We start from the raw sequence: 14,561 nt of genomic DNA, 5'->3' as shown, positions 1-14,561 counted from the left end.
CATGCACAAAATATCTAGGATGCCTTTTTATTTCATCATGGCACAAATAGCGTTCTTAATGTCAATCCAATTATTTTGGCAGCTTACAAGTTTACTGCTTTCACATCCCACTAAGACTTGCAAGACCAGGGTTCAAAGCCTGTCATGATGCTCACTGGGTGACATTGGGCCAGTCTCTGCCTCTCAGCCTAACCCAACTTCACAAGGTTGTTGTGAGGATTAAAGGGGGGGGGGGGTTTGCATGCCATCTTGGGCTTCTTGCAAAAAAAAAGGTGGGATACAAATCCAGTAACTTATATTGGGGTCTGCAACCCCTGCTTGCCAGCCCCACCTTTCCCCTTGTCACCACCCCTCCATATCCCCATAGATCCTCTGTGTCTCCATCCCTGCTTTATTCAAACTTCTAAAGGTAAAGGTAAAGGTACCCCTGCCCATACGGGCCAGTCTTGACAGACTCTAGGGTTGTGCGCCCATCTCACTCAAGAGGCCGGGGGCCAGCGCTGTCCGCAGACACTTCCGGGTCACGTGGCCAGCGTGACAAGCTGCATCTGGCGAGCCAGCGCAGCACACGGAAACGCCGTTTACCTTCCCGCTAGTAAGCGGTCCCTATTTATCTACTTGCACCCGGGGGTGCTTTCGAACTGCTAGGTTGGCAGGCGCTGGGACCGAGCAACGGGAGCGCACCCCGCCGCGGGGATTCGAACCGCCGACCTTTTGATCGGCAAGTCCTAGGCACTGAGGCTTTAACCCACAGCGCCACCCGCGTCCCTATTCAAACTTCTACTGTTGTTTTAAAAAACATTTTAAGACCTGTCTTTAGCAGTATAAAGACCTTAACTTATTTGGAACTAGTTTACTTGGAAAATTGGATTACCCAATACAGTGGTACCTCTGGTTAAGAACTTAATTCGTTCCGGAGGTCCGTTCTTAACCTGAAACTGTTCTTAACCTGAAGCACCACTTTAGCTAATGGGGCCTCCTGCTGCTGCTGCCGTGCCACCGCCGCATGGTTTCTGTTCTCATCCTGAAGCAAAGTTCTTAACCCGAGGTACTACTTCCGGGTTAGTGGAGTCTGTAACCTGAAGCATCTGTAACCCAAGGTACCACTGTACAGTATGTGCCTATTCAATTGCTTTGATTTGCTGAACTGGCCCTGTTACAAGTGCAGCACAATACTCATTCTGCAATTGTAAGAAATCAAGCTTTTTGTGTGGCAGCACCCCACTTTGGAACTCACTGCCTATTGATATCAGCCTTTGCTGTGCTTTTTTCAGCACTGGCTGCAAACATTTTTCTTCCGTCGTGCCTATTCAGAAATGTAGGCATCGACATAAGTTTTTTGTTTGACTGCTGGTATATGTGTATATAGATAGATAGATAGATAGATAGATAGATAGATTTGTTTTTGTGAACTGTTTATAGAGCATAGCTGTCAACTTACAGATTGGGAAATAAGGGACCAGCAGCCTCGAAAATAAGAGATCAGCAGCCAAAATAAGGGATTTTCAGAGCACAGGTATGTTCAACTTCTGAGCCCCTCCGAGCCAAAGGCAGAAAGCCCAGCCAGCAGCCAAACAAAGCCTCAAGCAGTGGTTCCCACTGCGCAGCAACCCGGCAAAGGGGATGCAGCAAGGAAAACCACCGTCACCTCTCCGCTGGAGTCCCCAGGCAATGCAGCCGATTTGATTGGCACAAGGCATGCAAGCTCCACCCACCCAGTCATTCTTAGACTCCTTACTGGGTGAGCAACGCAGCCAAGCAACACAGTTGGAGCTTCCCTTCTCCCTGACCGGCAGGGAGGGAGGGAGAGGAGCTGCATCCTTTGAAACCCGGGAAATTTAAGGGACATCATCAGTAAGGGACAGCAGTGGGACACAGCAGTGGGATAAGGGACTTTCCCGCTAAATAAGGGACGGTTGACAGCTATGTTATAGAGCCTGTTTTCAATCATAAGGAATATCCATTTTCTTAAATATGAGTAGGTATTCCTTGCAGGACAGCTGGAGAGGTGGCAAGAAGTAACTGGTCCTGCCTCTGCAAGATTGTTCTCTCTCACTTGCCAGTGTGAGGCTTGTTAAGACTGAGCCTGCTGCACTTCCCAAGCGGAAACAAGTGATTTGGGGCAGTGGCTGTGACTAGCCACTTCCCTCAATACACCACCTTCCAAGCCACACCCCTTTCCCCAGGCCCCACCTTAAGCAGCCCTGTCCCGTCCCCCCACTTGAGTACCTTTGCCCAGCTGGAATGTGCCCTTGTACTCTTGATAATGCCAGTTGGTTGCCAGGATAGAAGATAGAGAGGGGTGTGCAGGAAACCAGCCTACCCAGAGAAGGTAACATTTACATTCATTGTTCTGCCCACTTTGGCCCTGCCCACCTCTGGCATTTGCCCCCCAATCCCACCCAATATTCCCCAGATAGAAATTCAGTCCTCGGTCTGGATAAAGGCTCTCCACCCAGTTTACGAAGGAGTTCTCACCATTGTAAACTTATCTGTAGACTGCTGAGCAACCCTCATTCTGCTTGACCCATTAACTCAGAAGAACGGGATTTGCAGTTTAAAAGTCAACGTGAAGAGCACTTTCTATATCTCTGTGAAGGGCAAAGTCTCTTAATTTCGGTATTTAGTAACACAATTTGCACACCACTTAATATATGAAATATTTCTATGGCAGCTAGTATAGTTTTGGTATAACTCATGATCATAGGAATTGTAGACTGGAAGTCCAACCCCCTGCAATGCAAGAAAATGTAGCTGTCCCGTATGAGGATCGAACCTGCAACCTAGTGTCACCTCAGCTGCAACACAAACTTAGGAAACAACCATATGTGATGTGTGCTGGATGATTGGGGAAAGGGCTTGTTTAAAATAATAATAATAATAATAATAATAATAATAATAATAATAATAATAATAATAATAATTTATTATTTGTACCCCGCCCATCTGGCTGGGTTTCCCCAGCCACTCTGGGCGGCTTCCATAGAAACCAAAAAACACTAAAATATCATACATTAAAAACTTCCCTGAACAGGGCTGCCTTAAGATGTCTTCTGAATGTCAGGTAGTTGTTTATCGTTTTGACATCTGATGGGAGGGCATTCCACAGGGCGGGCGCCACTACCGAGAAGGCCCTCTGCCTGGTTCCCTGTAGCTTTGCTTCTCGCAATGAGGGAACCGCCAGAAGGCCCTCGGCGCTGGACCTCAGCGTCCGGGCAGAATGATGGGGGTGGAGACGCTCCTTCAGGTATACTGAACAACAACAACAACACCAATTTGATTATTGACATCTATGACTGGTTGGTTAAAAGGAGTTAATCTTTGGTTAATCTGAGTTACTTCTGGGAGGCTTACAAGGTCCCTGAAATTACTCTCAGTATGAATTAGTACTCTTTCAACCAGCCTGTTTTATCCTCTGGATGCACCCCTGGGATTTTAATTTGCCATTAAATGCATGAACCAATGTGCTCTTTTTGTATACATGGTGGTGTAAAACACAGGCTTATAGCACTATTATATCACTTTTAACACCTTCAGTTCCTGGTCTCCTCATCCTGCCCGGAACATCCTCAGTGAGGCATGCCACCAGACTCAACGCAAGTAAAGCATATCCCACAGAGTGTTTGAACTGGGTAATTGTTCTTTGATATTGCCGCATGTCGTCCATCACTTGACCAGCATGGACATCTGTATGACGTGGTCCTACTACAATGCTGGCAAGCACTTAGCCCCCTATCACACATGCCAATATGACAGAGTTGCTTCTCCCCTAATGCTAATTGCCACAGAGGGGATTTTCATTCGGATCACAGCTGAGGAGCCCAGGGTTAAACCTCCCCTCCCTGAGTGCTGTGATCCTGATAAGACATGGAAGAGCCATACTGAGTGTGCATTAAAGAAAACAAAAACAGGCATGGTTGCTAATCATGCAGTAAAAATAGCTCCTGACTTAACTCCCTAACTTATCAGTAGCTTACGCATAATTGGAATAGTGGGTTGCTTCTCTCACCACCATGTATTAATAAACAAGCTGAGTCTCTTTACTCCCACAAAGTTGCATAAGAATAAACCTCATTTAGGGAACCAGACAGAGGGCCTTCTCGGTAGTGGCGCCCACCCTGTGGAACACCCTCCCTTCAGATGTGAAGGAAATAAGCAGCTATCCTATCTTCAAAAGACAACTGAAGGCAGCCCTGTTCAGGGAAGTTTTTAATATTTAATGCTTTATTGTTTTTAACACTTGATTGGGAGCCGCCCAGAGTGGCTGGAGAAACTCAGCCAATGGGCAGGATATAAATAATAAATTATTATATTATTATTATTATAATGTGGTGGGACTTGCTTCCGAGAAAAGGTACCAAGTTTGGGCTGTAAAAGCAGCTGCGGTTGCCTTCCTCTCTTTTGACCCCAGTCTTGTCCTAGCTTCACCTCTCAGTACAGGTTGCCTGGATTTTCTGGTTCTTCAGAACCTCAGGCTGGACAAGAGAGAGAGAGAAAAGGTTTATTGCCCAGCCAGAGGTAGAGAGACTTTGGTAAGTCCCTGTGAGTTCCCGCTCTCCTCCGCAGATATCTTGCAGTTTTTCAGAGGTGCTGAAGGGAGAGGGGGTTGGGGAGGCAAGGCAGTTCACAGGATCCCAGAGGGTTAGAGCAGTTGAATGTGTGGCAACAGATAATGGCACTTCCTGTTTTCTGGGAAATCTCCTTTCCTGATCTGTTGCCCAGTTGTTTAAGCAAAATTGCACTAATTATTTAATTTTTAAAAACTCAGGAAGTGCCCCTGCTCTAATTCCCTGTAAAAGGAGGTTTAAGCCTATGTTGCAGTGCATAAGGAAAACAGCACTCTCTCTGGTGTTGTGTAAAATCATTCCAATGCCACTTCGTTTTTGCAGTATTAAAAGGCTCAAGGGTCATGTGGATGCCCCCCAAGAAGCAAGTGAATGCATTATATAGCTTTTCTGGAGTAAATGCCTTGTCTGGACACATCCAGGAGTCATTCTGTTTCCAGAAGTAGCCAGCCAGGGTGCTTCCAAGAAACCTACATGTAGGGCTTGAAGATAATGCCATTCCCCTGTTTCTACTCCCTCCCCCCCCCCCCCCCCGCAACTGCTATTACAGGACATAACTCATCTGAAAATGAAGGTACCACATAGCTATTGTGACTAATAGCCACCGATACACCTGTCTTCCATAAACCTGCCTAAAATTGAGACGCTTTATTTGTCTATGGACTTTTTGCATGGACTGCAAAAAGATCAAACCGATCCATCCTGAAGGAAATCAGCCCTGAGTGCTCACTGGAAGGACAGATCCTGAAGCTGAGGCTCCAATACTTTGGCCACCTCATGAGAAGACTCCCTGGAAAAGACCCTGATGTTGGGAAAGATGGAGGGCACAAGGAGAAGGGGACGACAGAGAACGAGATGGTTGGACAGTGTTCTCGAAGCTACCAGCATGAGTTTGACCAAACTGCGGGAGGCAGTGGAAGACAGGAGGGCCTGGCGTGCTCTGGTCCATGGGGTCACGAAGAGTCGGACACGACTAAACGACTAAACAACAACAAGTTCAGAATTCTCTTTTGCTAATACCAGCACTTTTGTAGGTAACAAATTGATTGCTAACGTTAGAGGGAAATGAAGTGGGTGGGATCTGTGCAGTTCTTTTAGTATAGTTTCAAGCGGTTCCGCTGCAACCTCCAGGCTGCCTGCTTAACAACAGCATACAAACATCTGCCTAAAAATGATTTTTCATGTGCTTACGTGACGCAGCTGTGCAGTTTATAGAACACTGAAATCAGCTGAATTGGTTGTACGCTAAGATAGGCAACATAGCTCCCTTTATTTGTTTGTAGTTACATATACAGTGCAAAATTAATTAGAGCAATAAGCAAATCATGGGATGAAACGCTATTTTAACAACATTCCCATTGCCTTCAGGAGGGCCTGTGGTTTTTAATCCGAAATTTGAAAATCCTGAGTTTGGCCCTGACAGGCTTAAGACTTTGCTTACATGTGAACAAACAGACCCCATTGATCCCAAATCAGAACATATCACTGCAAGACAGTCTTTGGCCTCTTACTTTGATAAGCAGTAATATACGTGGTGCATCGTTTGATTTCTTTAATTTTTTTAGTAAGAGCTTGGAATACCAGAGCAATTAAATCTGTCAGGAAGTATTTCATTTTGGGCACTGCATGTTATCAGCAAAGAAATAGCTCCCACTTGGCGGGTAAAGGAATAAAAAACAGCAGGTTGGTCTATAGGAAAATATCCCCTATGTTAGGTGCACAGTGGAACAAAATTGGTTCCCTGGTGCTCTGTTCCTTGATATTTTAGTCCCCTTTATGATGAAAGAAACCTCATGATGTTTTTCCATATCCATACCTCTAGCTATACCAAAGCCATTTTATTTTCTGTAATCCTAAACTCTGTCAACCCCCACATCTTGTGTTGCCTGAAAAGAAAAGATGTGGCTGGGATGAAAAAAGATAGATTAAAATTGTGTGTGTCTCCCATACTCAACATGAAGCCACATGAAACTGCTTTTCAATATTAAAAGAAAGGCATGTGTAAAATAACGACAGAACTTAAAACAATTACAGAACTACCCAGAATGTGTTGTTTGTTCTGCCCAAACAGAGTTCAACTGAGTACAATAAACTCAGGTACAATGTAAGCAAACAACCTGGCCTAGGTTATTTCACAGAAATAGAAGATGAAGTATTGAGGCCATAAAGCATGTTTGCGTTGATTTTGAGGTGTGTTTTAAAAGGAGTCAAAGATTGATTTAAAACGGAGGTGGTATTGTGTAAGGAAGATAGAATGAGAGAGAATGTGCGAGGGGGCACTGCATGATGGGGAATAAGTTTCAGAACAATTTAGCATCGGATGAAAATACTTTATCGTTACGTTCATCCGATATGAAAAGAAATACAGAGAAACTAGTTGGCAAAAACAAACGCCAAGGCATTAGGTTAAGAAAACGTTAAGCATGGAAACCAAGGGACTTCTATAAAGGAAGTTCAGGCTCTTGCAAAACTGAGAGGAAGTGTGAAAACTTGTGAAATAGGGAAGCCTGAAAATGAGGAAGGCTGAGGTAAAATCCATCCAAGTAGTGTTTTTAGTTGAACACAGAAACTACCACCGCTAATTACGTAAATATTACTGTACTTTTGTGCACTTTGTTTTCCCCTGACTTGACCTGACTGTTTATACCCTCCCACTGTATGTTTGCATACCTGAAAACTGAGAATCACTCCATGCAACTGAAAAGAGCAGCCCCAGACTGCAAGGATTTTGCAGGAGTTAGGTACTAGTTTGAGCATTTAAAGTGGATCAAAGAACTTGTGTCGCCCTGGTGCAACAATTCTAGTCTTAAAATACCAAAAGGGTAGAGGGTGTGCTTTGGAAAATGATGGGGAAATGCATTAAAAAGTATTGTGTGAACGAATAACGGAAAGATATGTGAACAGCAAACAAACTGTATTGAATGCAGGATGAATGCCCATTATATAACCGCAATAAATTAGAACAAGTGCTTATTAAACACTAGATATAATCTAACCTCAGCGTAAGCTTTGTGCAAACAAATCAGGGTAGGTCTTCAATCAATTGGTGAACTGGAGGTCACCAAACTGAAGTGGACTGTACTCCAGGAAAGTTATGTCACAATAAATTTATGTATGCACACAACCTATTTAAAGCATATTTCCCCACCCCAAAGAATCATGGGAATTGTAGTTTACTCCTCCCAGAACTACATTTACCAGCACTCGTAACAAACTATGATTCTTACTACACTTGGTGTTTGTGTGCTTTAAATGTATGGCGTATATGCAGCCACCATCTGTAAGGTGCCACAAGGCCCTTTTGCATTATAACAAGTTTGTTTTCAGTGCATTGCCCTTCTAATACATGCTTCATGTATCTTGCTGTAAAGGCTTCCTTGTGCTGCCAAGCAGACTTAAGTACGATGGCCATATTTCAAACAGTAAAAAAGTTGTTGAGTTTTGTTTTGTTAAGGGACGTTTTTTAAGGGAAATCATTGGCTACCAGATTTCCCGAACATTTAGACGGTTTCCACCCACACACTGCTTCCGACTGCGGTATTCTGCATATGTCCGGGAAATTCCAGATGTATGGCAAATGTAATTCGAGACTACTGTTGTGTAATCACACAAGACAGGACAGTTTTGCTTTTCCAGAGCCCTACCACTGGATTTCTGATGGATATTGCCACCTCGTGGTAAACAAAGAGCATAACCCTTGTCATCCCCAGCTTTGTTGTTGGCATCCGTCTGTCTCTAGAGACAATGGAGTATCCTTCTGGGGGTCAAACCGCTGCACCAAAGTGACCTCCCCAGGGTGGTAGAACACACACTTTGAGAACACACACTTTGCCTGGCGACTCCATTATACAGTGGTACCTCTAGTTACGAACTTAATTCGTTCCAGAGGTCCATTCTTAACCTGAAACTTCTTAACCACAGTGGTACCTCGGGTTAAGAACTTAATTCGTTCCAGAGATCCGTTCTTAACCTGAAACTGTTCGTAACCTGAGGTACCACTTTAGCTAATGGGGCCTCCCGCTGCCGCCGCACGATTTCTGTTCTCATCCTGAAGCAAAGTTCTTAACCCAGGGTACTATTTCTGGGTTAGCGGAGTCTGTAACCTGAAGCGTATTTAACCTGAAGCGTACATAATCCGAGGTATCACTGTAGAGGCGTGCTTTCGCTAATGGGGCCTCTTGCTGCCGCTGCGCCACCAGCACACGATTTCCATTCTCATCCTGGGGCAAAGTTCTCAACTCAGGGTAACTCTTCCAGGTTAGCGGAGTTTGTAACCTGAAGCGTTTGTAACCTGAGGTGTTTGTAACTTGAGGTACCACTGTACACCTTTAGGCGCCAGGCAAAAATGTTCCTTTTTAACCAGGCCTTTGGTTGGCCTGATTGACACCCTATACCCTTTTAAAATGCGGCTCTTTTTTGGGGGGGGGGTGTTATTGGGTTATTGTTTTTATTTTGATTTTATATATTGTGATCTTTTCTGTGAACCGCCCTGAGACCTCCAGGTATAGGGCAGTATATAAATGCAATAAGTAAATAAAAATAAATAGAAGGTGTCAGGTTCAACTCCTTTTTTTCTCCTTCAAAAACTGGTAAGGTAACAGTTGATGTGCAATATGGCTCACTGGATAGAGTACAGTTGTACCTTGGTTCTCGAACATAATCCAAAAATGTTCGAAAACCAAGGTGCGGCTTCCAATTGGCTGCAGGAGCTTCCCGCACTCAGTAGGAAGCCGCGGAAGCTGTGTCATACGTTCGGCTTCCAAAAAACATTCACAAACCGGAACACTTCTGGGTTTGCGGCGTTCAGGAGCTAAAATGTACGCATACCAAGGCATTTGAGAACCAAGGTATGACTGTAGTTCAAAGGAAAGCAGAGCAACATGTTTGGCACCAGCTTGGCTGTAGGAGTTGCTGGAAAGATGTGTAAAAGACACCATCCAGCCACCTTAGGGACTCCACTCTGGATTTGTGTAGGGTTTACAACTCAGCCATTTCTTCTCCCGAAGATATCAGAACAAGAGGGTGGGGTGGCTTTGTGGATCTCTTCACTGCATCAAGAAAACGGATCATTTCAGAGGAGTCTTAGATGGCTGAATATGAATTAAGGGGTGAGGGTTATTGTGAGCAGGGAAAGGGTTAAAGCAGGTTTATTATTATTATTATTAAGGATTCCTGGAATCTTGAGGTTTCATGAGCATCACTGCCTGGTCTCAATCAGCTGATTCCTGGGTATAATGAAAGACTAGCAAAATTTTATTTCTGTATACATTAACAGTATTTCTAATCTCTTCACCCAAAGGCCCCGGGGCAAAAATATGCACAATCTAAATCAAAATAAAACAGTGAAATTAGAACACCGGTAAACAAATTAAAGATTTCAGCTACAAATGTAACAAGTAGTAGGGGCAGGAATTCAAATTGTGGGAAAAGCCTGCCCAAAGGCTTCCACTCCAGAAACCTCATTATTATTATATAATACATTGCTGCTCTGTTGTATTTTTCTTGCTGGGATGTGGGAAGATGCACTTGTGTGATTTGGCCTTAGGTGCCAAAATGACCGGTATGGGGTATGTTAAGTTGTGGATGAACAAATCAGACGACACAGCGATTCTTCAAACAGCTCTTGTTTATTCACAGGCCAGAACAGAACTAAACTGAAGGGTTCAGCCAGCCTGCTAATACTGTATAGAGCTCCACTAGAACGCAACAGTAACCATTTTCTGTAACTATCCAATCACTGAACATCACTTTCAATCCCTTATTTGCATATGTGGACCTGAGTGAAAACTATCTACAGTATCCCCCTGCTGGCCCAGGGTGAGAACTTCAGTACATAACAGGGTACTATACCATCTGACTGGGAATGAATTTGGATGTTGTGTGAAACATAACACAGGGCATTTTTTTTCAGCCAGAACTTGCCAGAGCTCAGTTGCAACACCTCTCAGGTGGGCGCCATTACCACTATAAGAGAACCAGGGAGTGTTGTGTACTGAAGTTCTCACCCTGGGCCAGCAGGGGGATACTGTAGATAGTTCAGGTCCACATATGCAAATAAGGGATCGAAAGTGACATTCAGTGATTGGATAGTTACAGAAAGTTGTTACAGTTACGTTGTACTGGAGCTCTATATCAGCAGGCTGGCTGAACCCTTCAGTTCAGTTCTGTTCTGACCTGTGAATAAACAAGAGCTTTTTGGAGAATCGCTGTGTCATCTGATATGTTCACCCACAACTTAACACTGGTTCTGGCACCTCTTTTTCTAGAAAAATATCACTGCCCACACCCAGCATTTTTTCAGCAATCATACAGCCTGTTTCTAGACCACTCACTGGGTCCTTTTAAGGAAGCTAAACCCTAGTCATGGTTATTCCATCTTTGCTGTGTATATGGGGGCTTTAGTGCATACATTAATTTTTCCCCTCCTGTATGACTTCCAGTTATGCGGTCGGTATGCACTGCAAAAATGTGTTCTTTCCATATAGGCTGCAGTTCACCAACTGCACAAGCTGTGTACTTAGCAATGCCAAGGGACGAGTATAAATAAGTGGTTTGTGAACTGTGGCCCAGATAATTAAGAGGATTTCAGCCAGTCCCCTTGGCGATTTGAAAGGGCTTCGTGTATTCCTTTGTTAAACCATACACATGCAAATCAGAATCAACTAGGAAATGAATAACCCATCTGGCGGTACAATGTACAAACGGAATAGCGCAATAAAGATGAAATTTTTAAAATTAATATTCAAATCATACAGTCATCCTTGATTTAACTTTCAATTATACAGAGGTAATTGTATTAAGGAATTACTTCATTTCACTGGTTGGCGAGGAAAAAATAGCTTGAGTGTTTTAATATCCTAGTGTCTGTAGGTAATATATGACCTGGTCTGCAGTCCTGAGCTGACTAGAATCCTAATTCTTGTTGCGCTGAGCATATATGAGTGTGCGACTATAGCTAGCCTCTGAGCAAAACCCTCTGGAGCTACATTCCACAGTCTATAGAATTTGCTGGAATATCCTTAACAGATTTCTCTCTACAAACGGTACTCCATGCTAGAATGGAGCTCCATGTCTGGAAGGAAATACACAGCAGATTTAACAGCTAAGGGCTGAGTCTGTGTACAGGCTATTGTATAAAATATGGTAATGGAATTGTACGAAGGTTGTGTTCCAATGGTCAAGTCACTTCCATAGATCTTTTAAAATTCAGAAGTGCTCAGTCCTCTGTCCGATCCACTTTATGTTCTTTTCTTCTCAAATGCAGCCAGCTTAATCCACATTTAGTGATGAGCATTCACTGGCAAGCTGATTCTTTACTCTCCCCCGTCTCTTTAGTAAAGAAAACCGGGTTTGTTCTGAGAATCTGCTTACAGGAATGTTGTTTGCATTTCTTGGGAACATTTTAACTCTAAATTGTGCCAAGTTCAAGTAAGTTTATGATGTAAGGGGAGTGCGGAGAGAGGAAGAGAAGAAAAAGTAAACTGAACTTAAGTTCGCTCTGATTAAAAGGGGTCAGGAATGCTGTGGTAAGGAAGGCAAAGGCATACAGAAACTGGAACAGTGCCCTGAATTAAATGAAACTGCACTAGCAGCCCTGTGACCCAACGTAAGTGTCAAACATATGCTATGGAGAAAGTAAAATAATAATAATAATAATAATAATAATAATAATAATAATAATAGCAATGAAAATATTTAAGAAAAACGCCTCAGTACTTTGATGGGAATGTTCTTCTTCTTTACAATTAATGATCAGCCACTGGTTTGCATCATGAGAGTTCATGTCTGCCCTGAGTCCCATAATCGTAGGTGCATTCATTACAGTGGTACCTCGGGTTAAGTACTTAATTCGTTCCGGAGGTCCGTACTTAACCTGAAACTGTTCTTAACATGAAGCACCACTTTAGCTAATGGGGCCTTCTGCTGCTGCCACGCCTCCGGAGCACAATTTCTGTTCTCATCCTGAAGCAAAGTTCTTAACCTGAAGCACTATTTCTGGGTTAGCGGAGTCTGTAACCTGAAGCATCTGTAACCTGAAGAGTATGTAACCCGAGGTACCACTGTATCCATACATTTCTCAGCCCAGCAAATTACGTATTGGCCTCACCAAGGATGACCCCTGGGTCATTATCCAATATATTACATATAATATATTGTGTCTGTGAGGGTGAGTGAGGGTTGAATGACTCTTCACATTTACAAAGGGAGGGAGGAAACTCTGCATGTAGTTCACCAGGAAGCAAGATTTAACTCAACCCTTAACACATCTTATGCAGAAAGCCTTTTATATGGTGGTGCATTAAAACATATACATACTGCACTTGCATGCTGCAGTTTTGAAGTGGCTTAGTCTACAATTCTACCACCTTGTGTTTCATTTGTTGGAAGTGTCAAGGTGTGACTCAGCTGATGTATCTGCATGAGAAAGGGTAGAAAGGGTCTCTTAAATATGCTGGGCACTTGGAAACCCTGCTGGATCCCCGAGGGCCAGTACCAGAGTCCAGGTGGCCTTGCGGATTTCCTGGGCGGAGAGTTCAGCAGCTTCTGAGGCCACGGTCTCCTCAATGGCTTTCTGCAGCGTGAGGTCTGCCTTGGTGAGGAGACGCCGTTGCAGATGGATGTCCTGGACCCTGCAGACGATTTTATCCATCAGGGCATCATCTAAGTCTCGAAACTCGCAGTGCATTGCAGCCTGTCGGAGGGCAGCAGTGTAGTTGTTGATTGACTCCTCCTCTGCCTGGTTCCGGTGGTAGAACGCATGGCGGGCAGCAATCTTGGACGGCTTTGGCGCATAGTGGTTGTGGAGCTTCTCTTGGAACGTGTCCCACGGCTCTGCCTGGACTGCTAGAGGTGCAACCAATGCTCAGGCCATCGCAAACACTTCGGGGTCACAAAGGCTGAGGAGAGGCCCCGCTTCTGCTCTACAGACCCTTTGTCAGCTCATTTGCTTGGAGGTAGCAGTCAAAGCGAGCGAGGTAGGAGTCCCACGATTCAGAGGCTGGGGCAGACGGCAGTAGAGGCATGAGTGAAGCCATGGTTCCGATGCCGACATGGAGGCGATGGATGGAACACTGTGCTCTAGCCAGAACAGTCAGCTCTGAATTGGTTCTGCTCTGTGATTTCGCTCAGTGTTTCAGCTCCGTGATTCAGCTCAGCTCCGTGGCCGCTCTGATGTGCTCTGATGTCTGGCTGTGCTCTGATGTCCATCGATCCCATCCTCGTCACCAGTGTTAGATAGTGGGTAGACATAGCAGACGACGCAGCGATTTCTCCAAAGCAGCTCTTTATTTGTAAGCTGGAACAGAACTGAACAGCAAACTGCTTTTATAGGCAACCGGATGTCAACACTGTAGCAACAACAACCCAGGGTTTCCCGCCTAAAGTAACTGACGTGGACCTGAGTGAAAACTATATACACGATACTCCTGGTGGCCAGGTTGAGAACTTCAATACATAACATTTCAAGTAATAAATATTTGCTTTCTTGTTTTCCTAAACACAGAGTCTCAATGCAATTGTATTCAGGGCAAAGTGTGCTGCTCCAACAGAGATTCTGTTTCAGTTCAGCTTCTGTCAGCGTCCAGCTCAAAGGCTGATAGCATAATATATAGAACAGCCCTGTTGTACCTGCTGTGACATTGACCTGGTTTTGCACATGAAAAGGTAGTTTTTGCGGTATTTGTTTTGCAATACCTCTGACTTTGGATATCACAGGAATTGGAGTTCTGTCAGTTCTAGAAGAAGGTCACAACATGCATAACCAGGAACCAACTTCCTGCCTATCTAAGCTTAACTGATATGCTTTCCTACTTGCCAGAATTTGGGGAGCAATGGGTATGATTCTCTTCCAAGTTGCCGATCATCCACTTGTTGTAAACAAAGTCTTCCCTTATGGAGGACACAAGAGCCCTTATAGAGTCCTTTGCAGGTTCTCCATTGGTAGGAGAAAATAACAGAGGCCAACCAGAGAATATTGCAAAGCAGCTAGTAAGCCTG

General features: G+C 44.2%; 1 long non-coding RNA gene across 1 annotated transcript; it reads left to right on the top strand.

Annotated features, from left to right (window-relative positions):
- Positions 1-4,077: 4,077 nt before the first annotated feature.
- LOC144325018 (uncharacterized) lies at positions 4,078-8,006 on the top strand. The gene is made up of 2 exons (XR_013390303.1): positions 4,078-4,187; positions 5,116-8,006. It is a non-coding gene; the product is annotated as an uncharacterized LOC144325018 (long non-coding RNA).
- The last annotated feature ends 6,555 nt before the right edge of the window (positions 8,007-14,561 follow it).

The sequence above is a fragment of the Podarcis muralis genome, chromosome 1, assembly GCF_964188315.1.
Source record: "Podarcis muralis chromosome 1, rPodMur119.hap1.1, whole genome shotgun sequence".
Taxonomy (NCBI): Eukaryota; Metazoa; Chordata; class Lepidosauria; order Squamata; family Lacertidae; genus Podarcis; species Podarcis muralis.
This window is presented reverse-complemented; position numbering and strand designations above follow the sequence as displayed.